Source organism: Pristiophorus japonicus, unplaced genomic scaffold (genome assembly GCF_044704955.1).
Source record: "Pristiophorus japonicus isolate sPriJap1 unplaced genomic scaffold, sPriJap1.hap1 HAP1_SCAFFOLD_462, whole genome shotgun sequence".
NCBI lineage: Eukaryota > Metazoa > Chordata > Chondrichthyes > Pristiophoridae > Pristiophorus > Pristiophorus japonicus.
The window spans coordinates 165,923-178,410 of NW_027254366.1; the positions used below are offsets into that span (position 1 = coordinate 165,923).

General features: G+C 54.3%; 1 protein-coding gene across 1 annotated transcript in view; it reads left to right on the forward strand.

Annotated features, from left to right (window-relative positions):
• The window catches only part of LOC139252381 (collagen alpha-1(XI) chain-like), a 185,891-nt gene that overhangs the window by 124,074 nt on the left and 49,329 nt on the right, over positions 1 to 12,488 (forward strand). The window lies entirely within an intron of this gene.

Consider the following 12,488-nt stretch of genomic DNA (forward strand, 5'->3'; position numbering starts at 1 on the left):
CTGACCGTGTCCTAACTCACACCCAGTCCCATTGACCCATCACCCCCTGTGCTCACTGACCGTGTCCTAACTCACACCCAGTCCCATTGACCCATCACCCCCTGTGCTCACTGACCATGTCCTAACTCACACCCAGTCCCATTGACCCATCACCCCCTGTGCTCGCTGACCATGTCCTAACTCACACCCAGTCCCATTGACCCATCACCCCCTGTGCTCACTGACCTACTTTGGTTCCCAGTCCGGCAATGCCTCGATTTTAAAATTCTCATCCTCATGTTCAAATCGTGCCATGGTCTCCTCGCCCCTCCCTATCTCTCTAACCTCCTCCAACCCAAATCCCTCCCTACCTGTGTAACCCCCTCCAGCCCCTGCACCCCTCCCTATCCCTGTAACTCCCTCCAGCCCCTGCACCCCTCCCTTCTTCTGTAACCCCCTCCAGCCCCTGCACCCCTCCCTATCTCTGTAACCCCCTCCAGCCCCTACACCCCTCCCTATCTCTGTAACCCCCTCCAGCCCCTACACCCCTCCCTATCCCTGTAACCTCATCCAGCCCCTACACCCCTCCCTATCTCTGTAACCCCCATCCAGCCCCTACACCCCTCCCTATCTCTGTAACCCCCTCCAGCCCCTACACCCCTCCCTATCTCTGTAACCGCCTCCAGCCCCTGCACCTCTCCGTATCTCTGTAACCCCCTCTAGCCCCTACACCCCTCCCTATCTCTGTAACCCCCTCCAACCCCTACACCCCTCCCTATCTCTGTAACCCCCTCCAGCCTCTACACCCCTCACTATCTCTGTAACCCCCTCCAGCCCCTACACCCCTCCCTATCCCTGTAACCCCCTCCAGCCCCTGCACCCTCCCTATCTCTGTAACCCCCTCCAGCCCCTGCACCCCTCCCTATCTCTGTAACCCCCTCCAGCCCCTGCACCCTCCCTATCTCTGTAACCCCCTCCAGCCCCTACACCCCTCCCTATCTCTGTAACCCCCTCCAGCCCCTACACCCCTCCCTATCTCTGTAACCCCCTCCAGCCCCTGCACCCCTCCCTATCTCTGTAACCTCCTCCAGCCTCATAATCTCCCGAGATCTCTGCGCTTCTCTAATTCTGGCCTCTTGTCCATCCCTGATTATAATCGCTCCACCATCGGTGGCCGTGCCTTCAGCTGTCTCGGCCCCAAGCTCTGGAACTCCCTTTGGCCAATTACCTTGGATGTGTGTACTCTGTTCACCGGCCGTCCTGTCAGTGGAAAGTTTTGCCGTATTTACTCTATGTCCCATTTCCTGATTTTGCACAGCTTGATTAAAACTCCCTTGAACCTTCTGTGCTCGAAGGACAACCACCTCTGCTTGCCTGGTCTCTCCAGCACCTGTGTTGTATCAATGACCATGACGCACATCCCAAGATATAAAGGAATGGTAGATGCCCATGATATCCCTCTGTACCTGCCTGGTGACCAGGACCTCCCAGCTCTCCACACTGGGAACTGTGCTCAGTAAAAGGACCCTCGGTTTTTGAGAGCGAGCTTTGTTGGCACTGGGATATTGGGTTAGTTTTATCCGCTGTATTTACTGTTTATAAAGCTCCAGCCCAGCTAACACAAATTTTATTAATTATTATCGATCTCGCGCTGAGTCTCGAGAGATTTATTCAATGCCGTTTTACTGCATTTCGATAATAGACAACCTCATTTAAAATTCCTTCAAAAACTCTTTCACCAGAACACACAGAAATACTCTTTTCCAGCCCAATTCCCTCAGTCAATTTAAAAGCTTTACATAAAGTTTGAATTCTAATGCCCACCATCCCTCAACCTTGGCTGAGTAGGGCTGGTAAAGAATTTTAATCCCCAGACCTTCAGCCTCATTCCCGACACGTTATCAGGCGTTTCCCTGAGTTATCTGTGCAGGGTCCAGCTACAGTACAATGAGATAGATTAGCCCTACAATTAAAGGGGCAGTGCCCTGTGGCCCCACCCTCCAACACTGACAGCTCTCTCAGGCAATCCCAGCTTTTAAAATACTTAACGTAATGGGTGTCAAAGGTCAGACCTCACTGCACCAACCAAAACGGGACTTCACACCAAACACCAGCACCAACAAACAGCTGCAACATTTCTCTGTGCGCTCCTCCAGCCCCACCATCCTCCGAGATCTCTGTGTTCCTCCAATTCTGGCCTTTTGTCCATCACCCACTCCCTTTGCCCCACCATTGGCAGCCGTGCCTTCAGCTGCCTGGGCCCCAAGCTCTGGAACTCCCTCCCTAAACCTCCACCTCTCTCCCCTCCTTTAAGTTTCACCCTAACATCTACCTCTGGCCTAGCTTTTGGCCACCTGTCCTAAGCTTTGGCACAATATCTGTTTTTTTTCAACTTGCTGTGACGAGATTTGGGACATTTTTTCTCCGTTATTTTAAAGTTGAGTTGTTGTGTGCCGTGGTGAGCAGGTGAGAGCTAAACTCAGTGTTGATCAACTCAGGAAACGTAAAAGTCTCCCATTCCTGCATCGCCTTTCACTGCCTCAGGACCTCCTTATAGCCAGTGAAGTAACATTGAATTATAGTCAGTGTTGTAATGTAGAGAGACCTTAGAGTGGGTTAATCCCTACTCTAAAACTGGAGCCCATAATCCAGGCGGCATTCCCAGTGTTGTACGAAGGGAGTGCCGCACTGTGGGAAGGGCAGTACTGAGGGAGCACTGCACTGTAGGAGGGGCAGTACTGAGGGAGTACCGCACTGTCGGAGGGGCAGTACTGAGGGAGCACTGCACTGTGGGAGGGGCAGTACTGAGGGAATGCCACACTGTCAGGGGGCAGTACTGAGGAAGCACCGCACTGTCGGAGGGGCAGTACTGAGGGAATGCCACACTGTCAGGGGGCAGTACTGAGGAAGCACCGCACTGTGGGAGGGGCAGTACTGAGGGAATGCCGCACTGTCGGAGGGGCAGTACCGAGGGAGCGCCGCACTGTCGGAGGGGCAGTACTGAGGGAGTGCTGCACTGTCGGAGGGTCAGTACTGAGGGTGTGCCGCACTGTCGGAGGGGCAGTACTGAGGGAGCGCTGCACTGTCGGAGGGTCAATACTGAGGGAGCGCTGCACTGTCGGAGGGGCAGTACTGAGGGAGCGCTGTACTGTCGGAGGGGCAGTACTGAGGGAGCGCCGCACTGTCGGAGGGGCAGTACCGAGGGAGCGCCGCACTGTCGGAGGGGCAGTCCTTCGGATGAGACATTAAACCGAGGCCCCGGCTGCCCTCTCATGTGGACATAAAAGATCCCTTGGCCTGAATTGGAAGAAGGGCAGGGCAGTTCAGCCCGGAGTCCTGTCTAATATTGATCCCTCAACCAATTATCAGTGAAACAGATGATCTGGGTCATTTATCTCGTTGCTGTTTGTGGGAGCTTGCTGTGTGTAAACTGGCTGCCGCGTTTCCCACATTACAACAGCGACTACACTCGAAAAGCGACTTCATTGGCTGTAAGACACTTTGGGATGCCCTGTAAGGCGTTGCAGAAATGCAAATTGATTGTTGGTGCTGCGGTTAGTGATTGTACGGGGATTCAACTCTCCGGCTGCCCTCCTCTTACTTTCATCTCCTCTCTGACTGGCCTCTAAACACCATGGGCCACCCCGACCTGTGTAAACACCACCGCAGGTTGGGGCTATAAATAGAGCTGGAACGCTGGGCCCTGGAACATTGTGGTGGAGGTGCGGCGAATGAGGGTTTGGGGCCCAGGAGAGGCGAGGGCCCAGGGGCAGCACGGACCAGCCCACACTGCGATATGTGAGCGCACTAGGCCCGTGCAGCAGAGCAGGTCTCCAGTGGTCCTGGTTAACCCTTGTCCCTGGACCAAGACCTCGCTCTGTCAAGCCCGTGTGGTGGCTGGTGTGCAACGGTCACCCCACGTTAAAAAAATCCACCCACAGGCATCTTCCACCCTTCGATTGGAGTTCAGGATCTGGAACATCGGGTGCTTCATCGAAACACCTGGGAACTGGTGGAAGCAATCATCCTGGTTCGAGGGACCGCCTGTGTGATGATGAGTGATTGTAGGCAGTGTCAGTGAGCTGGGAATGTACTGATAACCAGCCCCACGGCCAAACTGATTCTGCTTTTTGCCAACTTTAATTACCTGCCGGAAAATACTGGCATTTGAATAGAATGTCCGTGGGCCGATTTGCAGCATGTTTGTCAGTCACATCACAGGAACTGTAACATCTGGGTACAATGGGCCCTCGCACAGTTGCGAGCGAATCCATTTGCTTGTGGGGAGTGTGTGTTGATGTGTGCAGACAGCTGACTAATGGAATATTGATCACCATTCTCTGAATGACAGTCTGGGTGCAGCAATTTCATAATCCAGTGCTGGTTTGGAGAGAGAGATCGGATGTAATTGTGCTTCCTGAGACAGGTGGGACATGTCTGTCGCAACCAGTTCCTCTCCCACAAGTCAGTGTTTGACACCTCGATTTAAATCACTCTCACCCTCGTGATTGAATCCTCCAAGCAACGTTATATGTTCCGAGGAGTGTGCACGAAGGATCTGGTGTGTGAGCTGCATTGGGACCCAGTGTCTGACTGCGTGGGCTGGGAAGGAAATGGTCGACACACAGTTCCCCGTGGAGAGAAGACCACACAACAAAGGGTTCTGCTTTTTGGCCGTCTTCTAAAATTTCACTTAACGGGGCTAACAAAGGTGCTGTGACCATCGAAAGCTGGCAGCAGCCAGCACAGTGCTGAACATCACACACATTGCTGAAGAATTATGCACCACAATGTACACAAAAAAAGCACGTGCATTTCTATAGCACCTTTCAGAACCCCAGGATGTCCCAAAGCATCTCACAGCCAATGAAGAACTTTATTAAGTGTAGTCAGTGTTGCAATGTCAGCAAGCAATCTTTCACACAAAGGAAATCAGGAACTCTCTCCCCGAAAGGCTGTGGGTGGTGTGGGTGCTGTGGGTGCTGTGGGTGCTATGGGTGCTGTGGGTGCTGTGGGTGCTATGGGTGCTGTGGGTGCTATGGGTGCTGTGGGTGGTGTGGGTGCTGTGGGTGCTGTGGGTGGTGTGGGTGCTGTGGGTGGTGTGGGTGCTATGGGTGCTGTGGGTGGTGTGGGTGCTATGGGTGCTGTGGGTGCTGTGGGTGCTGTGGGGCAATGCAGCGACAAGACTGAGATTGATCAAGGTTTGTTGGCTCAGGGATTCGGGGGATATGGAGCAAGGCGGGTAAATGGGTTTGAGGCGCACATCAGCCACGATCACATTGAGTGGCCTCCTCCTTTTCCGATGGTCCTATAATCTCAATAATTTGTATCAGGATATATCATATCCTAACTCTCGCTCACCCACCACACGCTGTGCTCCCTGACCGCCAACACCTCAATTTTAAAATGTTCAAACTTGTTTTTAAATCCCTCTATGGCCCTCTCCCCTCCCGATCTCTGTAACTTCCTCCAAACCTACACCCCTCCCTATCTCTGTAACCCCCTCCAGCCCCGACACCCCTCCCTATCTCTGTAACTTCCTCCAAACCTACACCCCTCCCTATCTCTGTAACCCCCTCCAGCCCCGACACCCCTCCCTATCTCTGCAACCCACTCCAGTCCTACAACCCTCCCTATCTCTGTAACCTCCTCCAAACCTACACCCCTCTTTATCTCTGTAACCTCCTCCAACACATACACACCTCCCTATCTCTGTAACCTCCTCCAGCTCTACACCCCTCCCTATCTCTGTAACCCCCTCCAGCCCCTACACCCCTCCCTATCTCTGTAACCTCCTCCAGCCCCTACACCCCTCACTATCTCTGTAACCTCCTGCAGCCCCAACACCCCTCCCTATCACTGTAACCCCCTCCAGCCCCTACACCCCTCCCTATCTCTGTAACTCCCTCCAGCTCCTACACCCCTCCCTATCTCTGTAACCTCCTCCAGCCCCAACACCCCTCCCTATCTCTGTAACCCCCTGCCAGCCTACAGTCCTCCCTATCTCTGTAACCTTCTTCAGCCCTACACCCCTCCCTATCTCTGTTACCCCATCCAGCCCCTACACCCCTCCCTATCTCTGTAACCCCCGCTTTCACCCTACACCCCTCCATGTCTCTGTAACTCCCTCCCTCCCTACAACGCTCCCTATCTCTGTAACCTCCTGCAGCTCCTACACCCCTCCCCATCTCTGTAACCTCCTCCAGCCCCTACATCCCTCCCTATCTCTGTAACTCCCTCCAGCCCTACATCCCTCCCTATCTCTGTAACTCCCTCCAGCCCTACAGCCCTCCCTATCTCTGTAACCTCCTCCAGCCCCTACACCCCTCCTTATCTTTGTAATCTCCTCCAGCCCCCACACACCTCCCTATCTTTGTAACCCCCTCCAGCCCCTACACCCCTCCCTATCTCTGTAACCTCCTCCAGCCCCGACACCCCTCCCCATCTCTGTAACCTCCTCCAATCCTACACCCCTCCCTATCTCTGTAACCTCCTCCAGCCCCTACATCCCTTCCTATCTCTGTAACCTCCTCCAGCCCCTACACCCCTCCCTATCTCTGTAACCCCTTCAGCCCCTACACCCCTCCACCCCTCCCTATCTCTCTAACCCCCTCCAGCCCTACATCCCTCCCTATCTCTGTAACCTCCTCCAGCACCTACACCCCTCCCTATCTCTGTAACTTCCTCCAGCCCTACACCCCTCCCTTTCTCTGTGCCCCCCTCCAGCCCCTACACCCCTCCCTATCTCTCTAACCCCCTCCAGCCCTATATCCCTCCCTATCTCTGTAACCTCCTCCAGCACCTATACCCCTCCCTATCTCTGCAACATCCACCAGCCCCTACACCCCTCCCTATCTCTGTAACTTCCTCCAGCCCTACACCCCTCCCTATCTCTATAACCTCCTCCAGCCCCGACACCCCTCCCTATCTCTGTAGTCCCTCCCGCCCCTACACCCCTCCCTATCTCTGTAACCCCTTCAGCCCCTACACCCCTCCACCCCTCCCTATCTCTCTAACCCCCTCCAGCCCTACATCCCTCCCTATCTCTGTAACCTCCTCCAGCACCTACACCCCTCCCTATCTGTGTAACTTCCTCCAGCCCTACACCCCTCCCTTTCTCTGTGCCCCCCTCCAGCCCCTACACCCCTCCCTATCTCTCTAACCCCCTCCAGCCCTATATCCCTCCCTATCTCTGTAACCTCCTCCAGCACCTATACCCCTCCCTATCTCTGCAACATCCACCAGCCCCTGCACCCCTCCCTATCTCTGTAATCTCCTCCCACGCTACACCCCTCCATTTCTCTGTAATCCTCTCCCTCCCTACTATCCTCCCTATCTCTGTAACCTCCTCCAGCCCCTACACCCCTCCCTATCTCTGTAATCTCCTCCCACGCTACACCCCTCCATTTCTCTGTAATCCCCTCCCTCCCTACAATCCTCCCTATCTATGTAACCTCCTCCAGCCCCTACATCCCTCCCTATCTCTGTAACCTACTCCAGCCCCTACACCCCTCCTTATCCCTGTAACCTCCTCCAGCCCCTACACCTCTCCCTATCTCTGTAACCTCCTCCAGCCCTGCACCCCTCCCTATCTCTGTAACCCTACACCCAATGTCGCTTTAAGCCGTATAGCACTCCAGTGAGCTCGCCGAGCTGGTTAGTTGGCTTGTCAATGCATGAATCGCACCTGCGCGTTATTTTGAATGACCCGCCCAGCCCTTAAAGGGGCAGCACAGCGACAAACAAAATCACAGTGATCGTGTCTCACAACTCCCGAGATCTCTGTGCTCCTCCAATTCTGTCCTCTTGCACATCCCCCGATTATAATCGCCCCACCATCGGTGGCCGTGCCTTCTGTTGCCTGGGCCCTGAGCTCTCGAACTCCCTCCCTAAACCTCTCCGCCTCTCTCTCCTTTAAGACGCTCCTTGAAACCTGCCTCTTTGTGCCAGGTTTTGGTCACCTGTCGCAATATCTCCTTCAGTGGCTCTGTGTCAGATTCTGTCTGATTCACGCTCCCATGAAGCACCGGCGATATTTTCCTGGTTAACCGTTGTGTAGAAGTGTTTGGCTTGTAATTTAATCCACAGTGAGCGACACAGCAAATACTGTGAATTATTCTCATTTCTTGTTAATCATTTTGCTTTCCCAGTGGTGTGCATTGAAATAAATTCTACATCCTTACCCGCCTTTGGGGAGGTGCATTTAATGTTTGATCGTGCTGTGCAGTGAGTAATTCTCTCAGCAATTTGCTCCTTAGTCAGAGTTTTAAGCCTCGACTGGTCAATTAGTATTGGGTCCGATGCAGCACTCGGCATTTCAATCACGGCAACCCAGCTCGGAATGTGAGGGATAAATAATGATTAAGGTTCCTCCTGTGCTGAGTCTGGGAGTGAATCACGTGTTAAAATTCCTGACTGCTTCTGATATGTACTGACTGTTCCCTCATTTATTCACCATTATAGCAGCAATTTCACAGAATCTCCCAGCACAGGAGGCCATTGGGCCCATCGAGCCTGTGCCGGCTCTGTGACAGGGCGATCCCATCAGTCCCACTCCCCGCTCTTTCCCCACAGCCCGGCAAATCTTTCCCCTTCCAGTATTTACCCAATTCCCGGTTTGAAAGTTACTATTGAATCTGCTCCCACCGCCCTTTCAGGCAGCGCGTTCCCGATCACAACAACTCGCTGCGTAAACACATTCTCCCCATCTCCCCCTCTGGTTCCATCGCCGATTATCGTCAATCTGTGTCCCTCTGGTTACCGGCCCTCCTGCCCCGGGGAACAGGTTCTCCCGATCCACTCGATCAAAACCCACATGATTTTGAACCCCTCTATTAAATCTCCCCTTAACCCTCTCTGCTCTGAGGAGAACAACCCCAGCTTCTCCAGTCTCTCCCTGTCACTGAAGTCCCTCATCCCTGGAACCATTCTGGTCAACCCCCTCTGCACCCTCTCCAGGGCCGTGACACCCTCCCTACAGTGTGGGGCCCAGAATTGGACATATTTATACAGCGCATGAACAGATTAAACCAGGACTGTGATCAGACAATCTGACACCAAGCCACACAAGGACAAATAGCTTGGGCACACTGTTAGGTTTTAAGGAGCATCTTAAAGGAGGAGAGAGAGTTGGCGAGATCTTGACCTGCACCAAGTCCCACTCACCCATCACCCCCTGTGCACACTGACCGACACTGGCTCCCGGTTAAAAAATGCCTCGATTTCTAAATTCTCATCTCGGGTTCACATCCCTCCATGTTCTCAACCCTCCTATCTCTGTAACCCCCTCCCATCCTACACCCCTCCCTATCTCTGTAACCCCCTCCCATCCTACACCCCTCCCTATCCCTGTAACCCCCTCCCATCCTACACCCCTCCCTATCTCTGTAACCCCCTCCCATCCTACACCCCTCCCTATCTCTGTAACCCCCTCCCTCCATACACCCCTCCCTATCTCTGTAACCCCCTCCCATCCTACACCCCTCCTTATCTCTGTAACCCCCTCCCCCCCCCTACACCCCTCCCTATCTCTGTAACCCCCTCCCATCCTACACCCCTCCCTATCTCTGTAACCCCCTCCCTCCATACACCCCTCCCTATCTCTGTAACCCCCTCCCATCCTACACCCCTCCTTATCTCTGTAACCCCCTTGCCCCCTACACCCCTCCCTATCCCTGTAACCCCCTCCCATCCTACACCCCTCCTTATCTCTGTAACCCCCTCCCCCCCCTACACCCCTCCCTATCCCTGTAACCCCCTCCCTCCATACACCCCTCCCTATCTCTGTAACCCCCTCCCACCTACACCCCTCCCTATCCCTGTAACCCCCTCCAGCCCCTACTCCCCTCCCTATCCCTGTAACCCCCTCCAGCCCCTACACACCTCCCTATCTCTGTAACCTCCTCCAGCCCTACACATCTCCCTATCTCTGTAACCTCCTCCAGCCCCTCCACCCCTCCCTATCTCTGTAACCCTCTCCAGCCCCTACCCCCACTCCCGATCTCTGTAACCTCCTCCCACCCTACACCCCTCCCTATCTCTGTAACCTCCTCCAGCCCCGACACCCCTCCCTATCTCTGTAACCCCCTCCAGCCCCTACACCCCTCCCTATCCCTGTAACCTCCTCCATAGAAACATAGAAACAGAGAAAATAGGTGCAGGAGTAGGCCATTCGGCCCCTCGAACCTGCACCACCATTCAATAAGATCATGGCTGATCATTCCCTCAGTACCTCTTTCCTGCTTTCTCTCCATACTCCTTGTTCCACTTAGCCGTAAGGGCTATATCTAACTCCCTCTTGAATATATCCAATGAACTGGCATCAACAACTCTCTGCGGTCGAGAATTCCACAGGTTCACCACTCTCTGAGTGAAGAAGTTTCTCCTCATCTCGGTCCTAAATGGCTTACCCCTTATCCTTCGACTGTGACCCCTGGTTCTGGACTTCCCCAACATCGGGAACATTCTTCCTGCATCTAACCTGTCAAGTCCCGTCAGAATTTTATATGTTTCTATGAGATCTCCTCTCATTCTTCTAAATTCCAGTGAATATAAACCTAGTCAACCCAGTCTTTCTTCATCTGTCAGTCCTGCCATCCCGGGAATCAGTCTCTGAACCTTCGCTGCACTCCCTCAATAGCAATATTCCAGCCCATACACCCCTCCCTATCTCTGTAACTCCCTCCCCACCCTACACCCCTCCCTATCTCTGTAACCTCCTCCAGCCCCTACTCCCCTCCCTATCTCTGTAACTCCCTCCCCACCCTACACCCCTCCCTATCTCTGTAACTCCCTCCCCACCCTACACCCCTCCCTATCTCTGTAACCTCCTCCAGCCCCTACTCCCCTCCCTATCTCTGTAACTCCCTCCCCACCCTACACCCCTCCCTATCTCTGTAACCCCCTCCCACCTGACACCCCTCCCTATCTCTGTAACCCCCTCCCACCCTACACCCCTCCCTATCTCTGTAACCCCCTCCCACCCGACACCCCTCCCTATCTCTGTAACCCCCTCCCACCCTACACCCCTCCCTATCTCTGTAACCCCCTCCAGCCCCAACACCCCTCCCTATCTCTGTAACCCCCTCCCACCCTACACCCCTCCCTATCTCTGTAACCCCCTCCAGCCCCAACACCCCTCCCTATCTCTGTAACCTCCTCCAGCCCTACACCCCTCCCTACCTTTGTAACCCCCTCCAGCCCCTACACCCCTCCCTATCTCTGTAACGCCCACCCATTCTACACCCCTCCCTATCTATGTAACCCCCTCCAGCCCCCAGACCCCTCCCTATCTCTGTAACCCCCTCCCACCCTACACCCCTCCCTATCTATGTAACCCCCTCCAGCCCCTACACCCCTCCCTATCTCTGTAACCCCCTCCCACCCTACACCCCACCCTATCTCTGTAACCTCCTCCAGCCCTACACCCTCCCTTTCTCTGTAACCCCCTCCAGCCCTTACACCCCTCCCTATCTCTGTAACCCCCACCCATTCTACATCCCTCCCTATCTATGTAACCCCCTCCAGCCTCTAGACCCCTCCCTATTTCTGTAACCCCCTCCCACCCTACACCCCTCCCTATCTATGTAACCCCCTCCAGCCCCTACACCCCTCCCTATCTCTGTAACCCCCTCCCACCCTACACCCCACCCTATCTCTGTAACCTCCTCCAGCACCTACACCCTCCCTTTCTCTGTAATCCCCTCCAGCCCTTACACCCCTCCCTATCTCTGTAACCCCCACCCATTCTACACCCCTCCCTATCTATGTAACCCCCTCCAGCTCCTAGACCCCTCCCTATCTCTGTAACCCCCTCCCACCCTACACCCCTCCCTATCTATGTAACCCCCTCCAGCCCCTACACCCCTCCCTATCTCTGTAACCTCTTCCAGCCCTACACCCTCACTATCTCTGTAACCCCCTCCAGCCCCTAGACCCCTCCCTATCTCTGTAACCCCCACCCATCCTACACCCCTCCCTATCTCTCTAACCCTACACCCAATGTCACTTTAAGCCGTATAGCACTCCAGTGAGCTCGCCGAGCTGGTTAGTTGGCTTGTCAATACATGAATCGCACCTGCGCGTTATTTTGAATGACCCGCCCAGCCCTTAAAGGGGCAGCACAGCGACAAACAAAATCACAGTGATCGTGTCCCACAACTCCCGAGATCTCTGTGCTCCTCCAATTCTGTCCTCTTGCACATCCCCCGATTATAATCGCCCCACCATCGATGGCCGTGTCTTCTGTTGCCTGGGCCCTGTGCTCAGGAACTCCCTCCCTCGACCTCTCCGCCTCTCTCCTCCTTCATGATGCTCCTCAAATTCTCCCTCTTTGACCAAGATTTCGATCTGCTGTACTGATATCAGCTTATCTGGCTCGGTGTCAAATTGTGGCCCCTGTGCAGCGCCTGGGGAGGTGTCACTGCATTACAGGCTGTGTATAAATGGACATTATGTGAGGTGCCAGAGGACTGTTCATATGTGAGGACAGAAAGAGAGAGAAATAAAAT